This window comes from Xenopus laevis, chromosome 5L (assembly GCF_017654675.1).
Source record: "Xenopus laevis strain J_2021 chromosome 5L, Xenopus_laevis_v10.1, whole genome shotgun sequence".
Taxonomy (NCBI): domain Eukaryota; kingdom Metazoa; phylum Chordata; class Amphibia; order Anura; family Pipidae; genus Xenopus; species Xenopus laevis.
In genome coordinates, this window is record NC_054379.1 from 45468500 (window position 1) to 45483591 (window position 15092).

Here is a 15092-nt window from a genome sequence, read left to right on the forward strand (position 1 = left end):
ATTAAATAAAGTAATCTCTTGTATAGATGAATGGCATTGGCTTGGTAAGGCCTTACCTTGAGTATGCAGTGGACTTTTGGGCCCTAAAGTGTGAATGTTAGTAGTTTGAATTTGATTCTAGAGGAGATTGGGAGACAGTTAAGGGATATGCATATGAGAGAAGCTGATGTTGAGCGGTGAGATAAATGAATGAGTCTAGCAACAGCATTTAGAACAGATTAGAGTTGTGAAAGGTGACTTGTTGGAATAACTGTGAGACGTAGGCTGCAGTAGTCAGAAGGAGTAGGTTGACGTAGAGAGTTAAATAAAGCAACTTTAGAAGAACAATCAGAAAGATAAGATATGAATCATGAAAGAGCAGGGTCAGGGGTGGTCAACTTTGTCAAAGGCTGCAGGGAAATCTAGGAGGATAAGTATGGAAAAGTGAACTTTAGATCATTGGTTACTTTGATGAGTGCAGTTTCAGTTGAGTGTGTTGGGTGGAAGCCAGATTGCAGGGGGTTGAGAAGAGAGTTATGAGTAAAGGTGGCCATACACGGGCAGATAAAGCTGCCGATATTGGTCGTTTGGACCGATTTGACAGCTTATCTGCCCGTGTATGGGGGCTTCCGGCGGGTCTTCCCGATCGATATCTGGCCACGATATCGATCGGGAAGGTTGGATTTTTACCCGACCGACCCGTCGGAGCCGCTCGGCGCATCGTAATTCGATCGTTCGGCCATACGGCCGAACGTTCGAATTACCCCCGATATAGCCATGCAGTTAATGGCATATCGGGGAAAGATCCGCTCGTTTGGCGCCAAACGAGTGGATCTTGGAGTCTATGGCCACCTTAAGATGCTGGACCAGGCTTTTGTAAACAAGTCTTTTCAACAATTTGGATGTGAATGGAAGAAGGGAAACTGGAATCAGTTGTAGGAGAGCTGGGATCAAGGGAAGGTTTTTTGAATATAGGAGTGATTACTCCTTTTTTGTAGAGTATAAAGATGGAAAAGTACAAGTACAAGTACAGAGTTAAAGGTTAAATAGGTGGGTAAGTGTGGGAGAGAGTGTATCAGAGTTTGGCATTGATACAGTTCTCATGCCAATGTCATGCATACAAGCAATATGACTTTTGTGTTTTAATATATGGTTCTTCTGACTTAACCTTTGCTGTTTGTTAAAGCCAAGTCCTTGGGATAAACTCATTTTCATAAATGAATGACCTTCTACTCTTTTGACATTCCATCCAGCACAGGGTAAATCACGTGAACAAATCCTGTTCAATGCTCCCCCTTCAGTGGCTTTTAGGTCAGACCATCCAACAAATATTCTGGCCTGACATAAACCTGGGGCTATAGTTCCATTTACCACATTGCCAAAGCCACTCTAAAAAAATTCACAATATACTAAAGGAAGTTAGACTAAAAACAGTGCCATGACTTACCAGCCCAAAACTTTATAGAAATGTTTCTCAGTCTGTCCACAAAGTTTTGAAAGTTTTATATTATAAAAAATGACCCTACAGCATGCTATCTACAAACTCAGCAATAAGATAAATCAGGGGAAAAAATGGAAGCTGGAGAGATGAAAGTGCCTACAGGGTCACAGTTCTGTTTGTCTTATCACAACAATTAATCAGAACCATTATGATTGTGCTATTTTCTCTGTTACCTAGCTGAAAAAAGAGAAACATAAAGAAAGTGAAAACCTTTTTTTTTTGTGTTTTTTCTAAACTTAAATACAATGATGGCAAAGCCCAGTAGCTGATTTATTGAAATTTGAGTTTGATTTTTAAAAATTGTTGCAAAAAATTGCAATCAGATTTTTCTTGTCAGCAAAATTTTAAGGTTTATCAAACTGCAGTATCAAAAAATTCAATGGGAAGTGTTTTTTTAGCATTCAAAAAAGTTGTTAAAGTCCAGTTTCTTTATTTTGATAGCAAACGAAAATGTTTTTTTTTTGTTCACTATAATGTTGTTTCCGCAACAAAACATGATTGAGATCAACCCATTTGAAAAGCATTGGGAAAGTCACAATAGTGTATTCTGTTGCAATTATGCAAATAATTATTCACATGCACAGAATTATGTGTGCGCATACCATTGTCTGTGTTCTGAACAATTTTGTCATTACACATGCATACAGCATAGAGGGCAGGGCCGGATTTACATAGAGGGCGCCCCTAGGCCCACTGCCGTTCGTCGCCCCTGCCCCCTCCCCTTTATTCGTGCAAATTTTCATCATCAATGGGGAAATTTAAAAAATTATTGTATCTCCAGCGCATCCCCAGTGTTTTTGAACCAATGTAGGTGTGGTTAGGCAGCATGCCGCCCCCCTAAAATCCTGCCGCCCTAGGCCCGGGCCTAGGTGGCCTTTCCACAAATCCGGGCCTGATAGAGGGTAAAGTTGTCAGTGGATTAGCTGAGTGGCTGTTTCCTCTGTTAAGGGGCCCACAGGTGACCCACCATACATGTGAAATCAAAGTTCAACCGTAATGTTTCGTGTGTCATGGGTGACCCACAATTTCAGCTATTTCACCATGTCAGTATGGATGTGCTTATTGATAATGCATCTTTCAGAATTGTTGCCTTTTAATGACAGGTCTTGGCCTTGATAATAACCAGGGTGCTATCTGTATGTAAATTGTAAGTTCTCTTGAGATTTGCTTAGGTTTTCTCCCTAAGTCTAAAATCATATTTGCAGGTTTATTGGCATTCAAAAAATTGAATTTTCAGTTAAATTTACATTATATTTAGGGCCTGGGGCCCCACCATGAAAAGTCCAGCCCCCCTTCCCGACTCACAGGTTTGGGACCTGTTATGCAGATTGCTTGGGACCCGGAGTTTTCGGGATAATTGTGATCTTTATACCTTAAGTCTACAAGAAAATCATGTAAACATTAAATGAACCCGATAGGTTGGTTTTTCTTCCAATAAGGATTAATTATATCTTGATTTGGATCAAGTACACGGTATGGGTTTATTATCACAGTGAACGATAAGGTGATGTGGCAATGGCGGTACAATATATGTAAATCCCCTCCTTTGTAATTTTAAAAAGCTCAAAATAAAGCCGATACATTGATATTAACTTACCAGACTCCAAGAATGCTTTGATCAGCGCTCTGCAGCGGTAACAGAGGTATGATTTATTATCACAGCGAAAAGGGAATTCATTTTTAAAAAATTTAGAAGATGGCCTTTCCGTAATTCTGAACTTTCTGGATAACGGATCCCATTCCTGTACTGTAAATACTATTATAATCTGTGAAATGGGTTTATTAAATATCCAATACTTTTTAGTGGATATTTATCATAATGAGTTCCAAGTTTTGTATGCTGCTCAAATTTTATCTCCAGGGCAGCACTTATATTAATGCATTCTCTGTTAAATGTATAATTACTACCACTTTCCTTTTGCCCTTTGTAGCCAACTTCAAACTGCAATGTAAAATGTGATCCCTGTGCCAAACAACTGGCTGGTTAAAAAACTGCCACATTACTTTTGCATGCGCCAGTCACAGGTACAAACAGGTGTGTCTGAAGCCTGAATTCTTCCCACATCTGATGGAAATCAGAATGATGATGGATATAACAAAACAGAAGTCACTTCTAAAAGCACATATAATCCAACTCCATGGAAATGTATGGTTAATATATGTGTTACAGCACCATTTATCCTTAGGGCAATACGATCTGTTTTTCAGACTTATGATAACACTACAAACAGACATACCACAAATTTTATTAAGCTATAGATATATTTTCCCTTATTTTTTTACTTTTTAAGAGATATAAATTCCACTCTAATCCCCCTGAAACAGCAAACTATCATAAAAGGCTTAGTGAAAGCAGATTGGTATTCTGGTTGCAGTGATCGACTGTGCATGGCAAAGCACCAGGGATCAAGAATAGTTTAACTTTGCTCTTTACCTGTAGGATCTATTGTTTCTCTGCATTTCTTGGAATCAATCCACCTTTTTCATGTTTACTTTTCTTCACACCTTAATGTAGTTGTGCTAAACACCCCTGTGCAAAGTTCTTCTAGTTAATCAGTGAACAGATATGGTATGGTATGGTAATCAGTACTATGAGAATTAGGGCTCTTACAGACGAGCATTTTTACCTTCACTCCCCTGCATTCCGTTTTTCTGCGTTCAGCGCAGGGGAACGCAGGAATAGACGCATTACATTTTTTCCAATGGGGCTGTACTCACACAGGGGCGTGTAGGCGCCGAACGCAGGTTGAGACGCAACATGCTGCATTTTTCCTGCGTTTGGCGCCTACACGTGCCTGTGTGAGTACAGCCCCATTGGAAAAAATGTAATGCGTCTATTCCTGCGCTCCCCTGCGGCTGAACGCAGAAAAACGGAACGCAGGGGAGCGCAGGTAAAAACGCTTGTCTGTAAGAGCCCTAAAGTTAGCAGGAGGCTAGAATTGTTGAAACATACACTATGCCACTGATTTAAATATATTGTATGATGCTATACTGTCACGCGTTATTTAATGGTAGAACTACAGTACATGGGCGATTTCCCAGCGATTGTGCCGGATCCGACTCGCTGCGCCAAAATGCAGGCGTAAAGTTGGATGCGACAGAAAACAAGGTAAGAATCACAAATGTCAGATGGTGTCACGTCATTCATCCGACCTGACACGACTGTCGGATGCAGACGAAGCATGCGGTGTCTGCATCCGGCATTCGTGTCACGTCGGACGAATGCTGCGACACCATCCGACGTTGCTGTTGCTTACATTGTTTTCCATTGCATTTGACTTGACTTTGAAGCTATGCACAAGCCTATTAATAGTAGAGGTGCAAAGGTTTATGCCATTGGATTCTAGGGAAGTGGAAATGGGTTTTCTGAATGACACGTTGCATCTGGCAGTCTAACAGGCAAGTCTGGGTTTGGTAGTTGTAGAATAACTGCTACCTGCCTGAATGTATAAGGACACGATCGGTGAGGTTTGGTGAAGGAGAAATAGTGGTCCAAGGATATAAGTACTAGTTTGGACTAGGGTCTTGATTCTAGTGAACTTGAGGAATGGGGAGGGAAATGTTTATAGCATGTGGACAAAAAAGTTTTTTTTAAGAAAAAACTTGAAGGTTGCTTGTTCAGTGAGTAAAGAGACTTTTGATATTAACAGGTGGCAAAATGTGGCTTGCCTAAAACCTCCCAGCACAACCAAATATTTTGTATGTGAGAGTGCCAGCCAATTCTGATGTCTAAATGGTCTTGGTTTCAGTGAAAACAAACCTTAATGCTACAGCATATTATTACATTCTTATATGTTGCATGCTTCTTACAGTTTGAGGAAGGTTATTTGCCACAAAGTGAGATGTATACAGTCTTAGTTTGTAGACATGGGAGTGAAAGAACTTGGCTGACGTGCACAAAGCCCTGATCTCAACCCATTTGAACCTTTATGGTATGAATTGGAAAAGTACAAGCTATGTCTGATCACCCTACATCACTAATGCTCTTCTACCAACAATGGTCCAACATCTAGTATAAACCCTTGCCAGCAAAGGGCAGATCAACTTTATAGTAAAGCAGGGGACAAGCAGAATGAATAATAGATGGGCATAGGTAGACAATGTGGGAAAAAGGGAGAAAAAAATTGAATTGGGAAGACACAACATAAAGTTGCAAATTATTACTACTTGAGGAGATAGTGTGCCATGGAAACAGGAATCTAGGCTATAACAGGCCAGGAGAGGATGCTAGTAGGGAAATTCTGCTGTTCTATAATATTGCTATAACTGCAAGCTGAAGATAACAATTTTACATTAAATGTGTTATGAAATTATAACGTGGGAAATTCAGTCTGCAGCCCTCAAGCTTATGCTGAACTAGCCCCCAAAATCGCCTGACAGCAGAGTTGCATCTGTAACCTCATTCATGTATCAGAAGTAATTGAAAATCCCCAATTAAAATATATGAGGATATATGACATTTCAGAGCTTTTAGTCCAGATTTCTCAAAGCCTTAACACAAGGGCATCTCTGAAACTGTAAGCCAACCATAGCCAAGTTGCAGATCTATGATTCTAAACTACAGCTTTCAACATCCACTGTCAGCTGAGGGCTGTTACGACTATACAGCTGGAGGACTGCAGACTAAGCTTCTGTGATACATTTGAAAACAATTCTTTCAAATCGTTTTTTGTGTTTGTATAGAGTAGCTGAAGATGCTGCCCTAAGATCCTCCATATGAGACTATTATTTGAATAAATGTTTGTATTGAGCCTCAAATATTTAATGTTGTTTACGCAAGTAGAGGATAGTTGGAAAGAGTGATTTACTTCAAATGCCTAAGCTATATCCGCTTCTTGTGTTTGTTTAAGGGAATGTATTTTCTGGTGCCATATGGCTGTGTAGCCATAGTGAGAGTCTAGTTATTATATTCTGTACTTTATCCATTATAGGAATTGTTCAGTATAAAAATAAAAACTGGTTAAATAGATAAAAAATGTTTCTGAAATAATTAATTAGCCAAAAATGTAATGTATAAAGGCTGGAGTGACTGGATGTCTAACATAATAGCCAGAACACTACTTCCTACTCTGCAGCTCTCTTGGTTTCCATTGGTGAGCTGAATGCTAAGGATCAATTGCAAACTCACTGAACAGTTTTGTCCCTTGTGGCCCCCCCCTTCAAGTCACTGACTAACTCAGAGTTAGAGAGCTACAAAGCTGGAAGTTTTGTATAACAGTATAACAATGTTCTTTACCATCATCATGATTATTCTTAAGTTGGGCAACTCTACATAAACATATACTCAAGTACACTGCCTACCCATATTCATACAAATCTAAAAGTTTACACTAGGGATTTTTTTAGTGGAAAGGGTCGAAAAGCAAAAAAACTAACTTATTCCTCTCAATTGCCCAAGTGCCTTCCCATTTTTTATACAACTATTAGTGATGGACGAATTTATTCGCCAGATTCGCATTGAATTCATGCGATTTGCCGCCGGCGAATAAATTCGCAAAACCACTGCGAAAATTTGTCGGCATCCGTTTTTTTGGATGCCGGCGCATTTTCTCCAGCTAATTTGCGGGGAAAAACACAGGAAATTTGCACATTTTTCAGCGAAACGCCCCAAATTCACCCATCACTAACAACTATCATATGCATCACACACTTGTCTTGAACATCACCTCTCCAAGCTTTGTGCATTTTTGCTATGTAGATGTACTTAAAACTGTTTTAGTACCTTTATAACAGACAGTGAAATCAATAGATTCTCAGGTCTCTGGCCGGAATAAGTGGCGCATGAGCTGCCGGGAGGCCTTGAGGGGGTGCGGGCCCTGACCCAATAGCACCCCTGCTCCCCCGGTAGTTACGCCACTGCCACAATTTTATGGTACAAGTATGGGATCCGTTATCCGAAAACCCATTATCCAGAAAGCTCCGGGATGGCCATCTTCCATAGACTCCATTTTATCCAAATAACCCAAATCATTATCATCCTTTTTTCTCTGTAATAATAAAATAGTACCTTGCACTTGATCCTAAGACATAATTAGTCCTTACTGGAAGCAAATGCAACCTATTAATTTTTAAATGAGTTTCTAATAGACTAAAGGATCCAACTTATGGAAAGATCTATTATCCAGAAAACCCCATGTCCCTTGCATTCTGGATAACAGCTCTTATAGCTGTATTTCCCTGTACAGGTTTTGAGAAAACCAAAGCCTCAACACAATGGCAGCACAGGTGAGGCTAAAATGTGCAAGCTTAGACATAAACATCTTTATAGGAAAGGTAAAGTTGCCCTTTAATACTGTGATTTCCAGCTGAAACACAAATGTTTAAAAATTTGTCAAAGTGGCCATATATTAAATCAGTTAGACAATGCTCAGGGTTCAAGAGGACATCATTTTAGCAACTGTATATTCCTACTTTGCTGCATTAACTTTGCCCTGGGCATATTTTTTTTAATTCTTTACTTTCCTTTTATTTAGTTTCTAAGTTAATATGTTATCATGCTGGTGCTGCTGCTGTGGGAATAATCTCTGCTGTCAGATGTGTATAAAGAAATCCTGACAAGGGAGAGGGGGAAAGATGTGGGAGGGTGTGGACATTTAAAAGGGGACTGCCTTATTCAGGAGCCAAATCAAAGTGAAGACCTGTGAGTTAGGGCAGTGTGCCTTGCACTGTGTGAAGAGATCAATGGGAATGTTTGACTGAGCAGAGGAACGTTACAGGGCTGGGATTTCCAGGTTATTTGGACATTATCAGGAGTTACACACTCTGGACAACAACGTGATTGTAGTGCAGTGTAACTGAAGCAGGCAAATCCATTCCACAGCGTGACCCTTAAAGGTAAGAGTTTGCATTCTACCCCGTGAATTCTTCCCTAAATCACTCTATGTTGTATATTTGCAAAATCTGTTCTACCTGATGATTGTTTACAGGGTAATAGAGCTGCACTCAATACTCAATAAAAAACAACTTTCTATAAGTGGTTTTGCTTCTAAGCAACAATGTCTGGAGCTGACACTTCTAGCAGTTCTCTGATTCTTTACATTTCAAAATCTGAGTAATCAAACCTGTTACAGGTATGGGACCTATTATTCAGAATGCTCCGGACCTAGGGTTTTCCATATAAGGGATCTTTATGTAATTTGGATCTTTATACCTTAAGTCTACTAGAAAATCATGTAAATATTAAATAAACCCAAAAACCTGGTTTTGCTTCCAATAATTATTGATTATTTATATCTCAGTTGGAATAAAGTACAAGGTACTTTTTTATTATTACAGAGAAAAGTGAGATCATTTTGAAAGATTTGAATTATTTGAATATAATGGAGTCTATAAGAGATAAACCTTCTGTAGTTCAGAGCTTTCTGGATTATGGGTTTCTGGATAATGGATCCCATACCTGTACTAAAAGGGATGCCATTAAAGTTATCAGTAGGATATCCTTTCCTGGAATTTTTTTCTGAGAATATTGAAGTGGTTTTGCTAGATTGCATACAGAAATGCATCAACAAGCACATTGACAACTCCAATTTGTATGTATAAATGAAAATATAACTAGAAGGGATGTAGTCTATACAAAGTTATCAGTGCAATATGAACACTTTATTTCAAGCAATAAAACAGGGGGATTATTTTCTGTGACTTCCCAATTACAGAGGCAGAAAAGTTACATTCTGCAGAACGGTACTTGTTATAGACTGTGCCTGGACTGTTTATCAGCGTATGGAAACTTTGACATATTGTACATATTTGTGAATCCTTCACTAAGTGCAACTTTGTGTTTTAGAATTAGTGTCCATTTTAAATGAAACCATAACATAATAAATAAGACATCAAATATTTATGTTCCATGAGACTGGATGCCTTATTTGTATACATTTATTTATTAAAAGTTCATGCTACCATATGTGTGTGTGTTTGCATGTGTGTATGAATGTGTGTATCTTTATAAGCATGCATATACGTTCTAACTTGTTATTGAACTACAACGTCATACATTCCCTGACAGTCATGAGAAACAAACTGAGTGCCCGATGAGCATAGCATTTTGGAATCTTCTTTGAATTGAAGTTTGAATCATTTTGATTGAAAGCCCAGAAGCCATTTAGTATAACAATGCCACTAAACATAACATATCGAGGCACACTCCAGATGTGGCAGATTATATAAAGACACCCTCCAGAAATTCACATTTCTGACTCAGACGGGAATGCAAGACTAGGAAATAATGAATCTTCCACAGCTGCTCATCTCTGTGCTATCACATTGGATTTATGGAAGATTTTTAAAATGTGAGATCTATGGGACTAGTAAGAACATGACCAAAGTGCCTGGAGCAAGCATTTGGAAGAGCAGATCTGGACTCGGCTGCTAGCACTATGTACGCTGAGAAAAGATTTAAAATGGCAGGGCCTGACTTTTAGCAACACATTGTTAAATGATGCTTAAAAATAGTTATTGGGATTGTCAAAATAATCTGGCCAGTGATTATTCTTGAGACATGTACATTATATTAATAAATGGTTTGAGAGGTTAGGTCTCACCAAATTGGATTGCATTTTTTTCATATGACTTAAGAATTGTTGTGACTATCTGTTGCCTAGATGATCTATTAGCCTTTCATGTAACTCATGCCTATTAGGGTTTGTATACATGTGGTTAAGTCACGGGATGGTTGGTTGGCTTTAAAGGGGTTGTAAACCCAGCCATAACCAGTTATATTTCCATTATATTATGCATATAGAGTCCCTATTTACAGCCCTCTTCTCCATTTTTGAAAACTCCAAACCTGGCCAGTCGTTCTTCATAAGTAAGATATGGCATACCCTTCATTAGCTTCATTGCTCTTCTCTGGATGCTTTATGTCCCACTAAGTCATTGATTCACAACCAGTGGCTTGCGAGCACCAATCCTTTCTATGCTGCTCTCAGTGGCCTTAAAAAAGGTAAGTATTTTTAAATTCCTCTTTTGGTGCACGTTTTGGTTACATTAAAACCAGGTGTACTTCCAAATAGAGCTCTCTGTAGACTGCCAGTCCACATAGTTGCTGCAAAATATCAGAGAGATGAGAGCCCTTATTTACAGTAATGCATGCATTGCTTTCAATGCCTTTGTCATTCTTATACAGATTTGATCAAAATGAATAGCACACTTGACTGCCAACCATCATGTCAGTCTAGCCTAAACAGAACCAGCACAGAGGAACAGCTCACATTAAAGTATTCAAAAGCTTTAGATTCAAAGATGTAGAGATAGGAAGACTGTCATAGCTTGAGAGAATGGGACAAGACAAAAAAAGAGAAAACCTGAAAATTAAATCAAATTCTTCTTTACTTTTACAAAGTGGAGCAGAATGGGCTAGAGAACAGTTTAGTTATAAAGCTGAAAATTATAATGATCCTACAACAAAAATACAGATGGCTTAATGTTTACTTCTCCATGACAATTAATGTTTGTTGTTAGGATTCTTTGTCCATGTAATAAAGTTATTGGCAGGTAATGAGTGAAATACTAATTCCGTCTGTGTTGGCATTTAACATGTTTATTATTTTTAAAAGTGAGTAAGACCTAATACACACTGAGGGATTTTCATCACACGAAAATGGACAAAAAGAGGAAAAAGTGTCGTTCCCTTATGTATATTTTTTGTATGTATATTTTTATTTGTAAAGCGCTCCTTGAGGGCAAAGCACTGTACAAAAAAACAATAAATTAGTAGTAACAAACAAGGGGTCATTGGAATAAAAAGTAACAATAAGTGCATTATTAGAATACAATTCACATAAATATAAAATATAATTACAATCAGTGTCAAGGAAACAAAAGGCTAGAGGACCCTACCCCGTAGGACTTACAGTCTAAATGGGAGGGTAACATACAGACACAATTCAGAGGGGTATTAAAGTGCTGGGGGTTACAGTTTGTTATACTGTTATATAAGTGCCTTATCCAAGAGAATAGGAAATACTGGCACTCAAGGTGAACAAATTGCTGGGTTAACCCTTGCTGTTTATTAGTGCGGACGTGCAATGTTTAGGGGCAAGCCCCTTTATCAAGCATACCAAACTTACTTTATAAACTTTATAAACTTACATACCATACTTTAGTGCAGACAATAAATGTAGTGATCACTTGAAATAATTTGCATAAACAACTGTCAAGAACCTGCCCACCTAGGTGTCCATGGTGTAGTCCAATAAGAAAAAACAATGAAAAAAAGCAAAAAAGTCCCATGATATATAGTCCAAATATAAAAGGTAGTCCTTGAAACAAATCATCAAAAAATTCAGTTAATTGACGGAGTGGTGGCTTGTAATTGCGTATTGTGCCTTTGTGTTCATTCAGTCTAATCTTTATAGGTCGCGTTGTTTGACCAACATATGCGAGGCCGTACGGGCAATTGATGCAATACATCACATCACTGCTGTCGCATGTAAAGGATCCCTTGATGTTGTGTTTGGAGCCCTGTTGTGGGTGTGTTACCTTGTTACCCACTATAATGCCACTACAGTCCCCACAATTCCTGCATGGGAAAGTGCCAATGGAATATACATTAGAGGGTCTAAATTTCCCTTATCTAAGTCCATGTATTCTAACCTAGCATAGCAAACTTGGGCAACTCAAGTTGGTGGACAGTATTTACCTGTCCTACTTATACTGAACTACATTGAAGAATAGGAAGGAAGGGTGTGAGCCACAGTTAATGCATGTTTATATTGTCTTGGGCCACCCCAAACCAAAACAGTTTCACTTGATATTTTGTACAAAGGTTGTGTAGATACAGTTCTATCCATCCCGGAGTTAATACTACCCTGTACAGTGCTCACATGAGGGAAGATTTATAAACATTTTGGTGCTCAATCTTTTCCTTAGTACTCAAAGAATTACTCAGATATCAGGAAGAAACATGGGACAACTCTAGTCCCAGGGGGAAGACCTGAGGGGCTCAAGGTTCCCAAATTCTAAGAAATTTGTCATGAATGCCTAAAAGGATACATGATAGTTTTTCGTTGATCATTACGTTAAATGGGAATTTGTGAGAAAGAGAGTAAGCCAAGGTTTGGCAATACCTTGTTTGACTGCCATGAAAATATTCAGTTTGTGAGAATTTTTATTAATATTAGGCAGCTATAAGTTGATCTTACAAATATAAGGGTCTTACAAAGATCTTTCCTCAAATGTTCTAAGTGATTGATTCAATAAGGCCAAAAACTCTTTACCAAAGCATTAGACTAAGGGACAGTGCCACCATATGTGGTTCATATATGGCTCATTCCGCAATACCTATTAGAAGAGGGGGGGGAAGCTATGCTATGCTAAAACAGGGCCAGCTTCCATTTTTGGCATTAAGCAGTCATTGGGGCTCATTTATCAACACTGGGCAAATTTGCACATGGGCAGTTACCGATGGCAACCAATCAGTGATTAGCTTTTTGAAACCAGCTGCAAGTAGAACAATGAATGCAGAAATCTGATTGGTTGCCATGGGTTACTGCCCATGGGCAAATTTGCCCAGTGTTGACAAATGACCCCAAATGAGAGGATTGGGCAAAAAACATTCTAAGCAAACATGCAGGAACAAGATACCAATGGATTAATAATTTGCACGAGTTTTCTAGTTGGCCCAAGCTGATTAAACATTTATTGGTTCCATCCCAAATGCTTTTCCAGGCTTTTTTTTATCAAGTGTTTGACCCAGTTTCTGTTCACACAATTTTACATAAGACGGAGGTGGATTGTTTCCATTAATGTCCGATACAGCAATAATATCTTGTCCATGAGTTTTCATGTGATAAACTTTTTTCTCACTGAATTAAATCTGGCCCATAGTTTCAAACCAAAGCAAGTAGTTATTGCTTCATGTAGCATTTAATGTAGTGCTGCAGTTGGTAAAAATAAAATCTAATTTTGGAAGAAGGATGGTGTTTTACTCGAAAAATTCCCAAGTAATCTTACCAGTGTAAGTACATAAGTCTCTAACATAGTTAATATGATTGCCAAGCCACCTTTTAAAGAAGACAGCATCTAATTTAGAAGGAATCCCGGGTTGCCCCAAGGTGGAGAAGCCAGTTTGTGAGATGGACATTTGTACAATAGGGGTCAATACCTCAATAAATTGCGAAATGCTAAGCCTTTGTAAAGTGTTGCTGTAGATATTCTAGAATAGCCAAAGTGCCAAATAAGGGATTTCTGAAAGTTCCTTTTCTAGGAACATAAATTTGCACAGAAAACAATAGCTTAGGTAATATAACAATCTTAACATAAATCCATTTAAGCAAAGATATCTTGTGTTTACTTCTATGCGCAAATAATATGTTTTGTCACATTGGAGGGTATTTCCATTTAGAAGAGTAGGGGAGTAATGCATATTGAATATTAAAGGTGGGAGCTTTTCCAGATGAATTAAAAGTTAAATCGGATAATTTAAGCATCATGCACAGGTAAATTAAGGTTCAACACTGCAGATTTAGAGTTGTTAAAACAAAGACCTGAAACATGGGCAAATTGCTCTAACAAGTCCGTTAAGTGTGGCAAAGAGGTAAGAGATTTAGTCAGTATAAGAATAAGGTCGTCATCAATAAAGCAAGCGTTGTATTGTTTGGTTAGGAGAAACTCTCCATGTATTTGTGGGTGTAGATTGATAAATATGGCTAATCTGGCCTATCCTATTCACAAGAGCAAATAGGATAGGAGACAAGGTTGCCTCCTATTGAGAAGTACAACAGGAGAGGAACAGGGGCAGCATTTATAAATGCAGATGAAATTTAGTGACAAGTATGTCCCCAAAAATAGCAATAACAATTTGGGCTACCAGAAATTCAAGTGGTTCCCTTGTAAAATATAGTTAATATGTCAGAAATGTTTTTGTAGTATAGGCTGGAAAATCCACCTGGACCAGAAGATGTGTTAGATTTAAGAGCTTTAATGATTTGACTTACTTTGTTAATCCTAAAAGGACTGTCCATTAGATCTCAATATTTGGCAGTTACGGATGACAAAGGGACTTGTTTAATCAAGTTTTCTGTTGTTTGAAAGGAACAGGGAATAGTCTTTGATAAAGGTCTGCACTGTATAAAATGTATGAAATTCCATGTTCTATTGTGAAAGGACGAGTGCTTTTCAAGATTAAAACAAGTTTGGTTTACAGAATTGCTACTAATAGAAAGAAATAGTTTCTTTGCCATAAAATGGCAAACAGTTGGCATTAGTAGTAATTCCAATAAGCTCATTGAAGACAACATATTGGTATTATCAATAACAAATATCTGCGCTGCATTTGTTAATATAGACATGAATCTGCAAGACTACAGTTTGTGATATCTCTTCCTTTTTGTATCAAGCAGGAATCATATTATGCACTAAGAAAAGGCTTGGCTTACCAGAGTCTAGAACATTTCATTGCATCAAACCAGCCTGCAATAAACACACATAAACTATCTATTTATACGGCAGCAAAAATACATTCAAATAAAACCGAAAGAGTTACCGACAAGTTGGGCAGCTGCCATTTGGGAACCACCTAGACCAATTAAGGAATTTCATTCCACAGCCCTCACCTAATTCACAGGTCCTTCCTTCTAGCAATGAACCAGTCAGCTCAGATTGCTAGCTCTTT

General features: G+C 38.3%; 1 protein-coding gene across 4 annotated transcripts in view; it reads left to right on the plus strand.

The window, feature by feature from the left end:
- The first annotated feature begins 8088 nt into the window (after positions 1-8088).
- Positions 8089-15092, plus strand: part of vit.L (vitrin L homeolog) — a 70402-nt gene continuing 63398 nt past the window's right edge. For 3 of the 4 annotated variants that reach the window (XM_018262985.2, XM_018262988.2, XM_018262986.2), the window contains exon 1: positions 8089-8314. The gene's annotated coding sequence lies outside the window, so the exon portion shown is untranslated. The remainder of the gene's footprint in view (positions 8315-15092) is intronic. The other variant, XM_018262984.2, reaches the window with a different exon arrangement.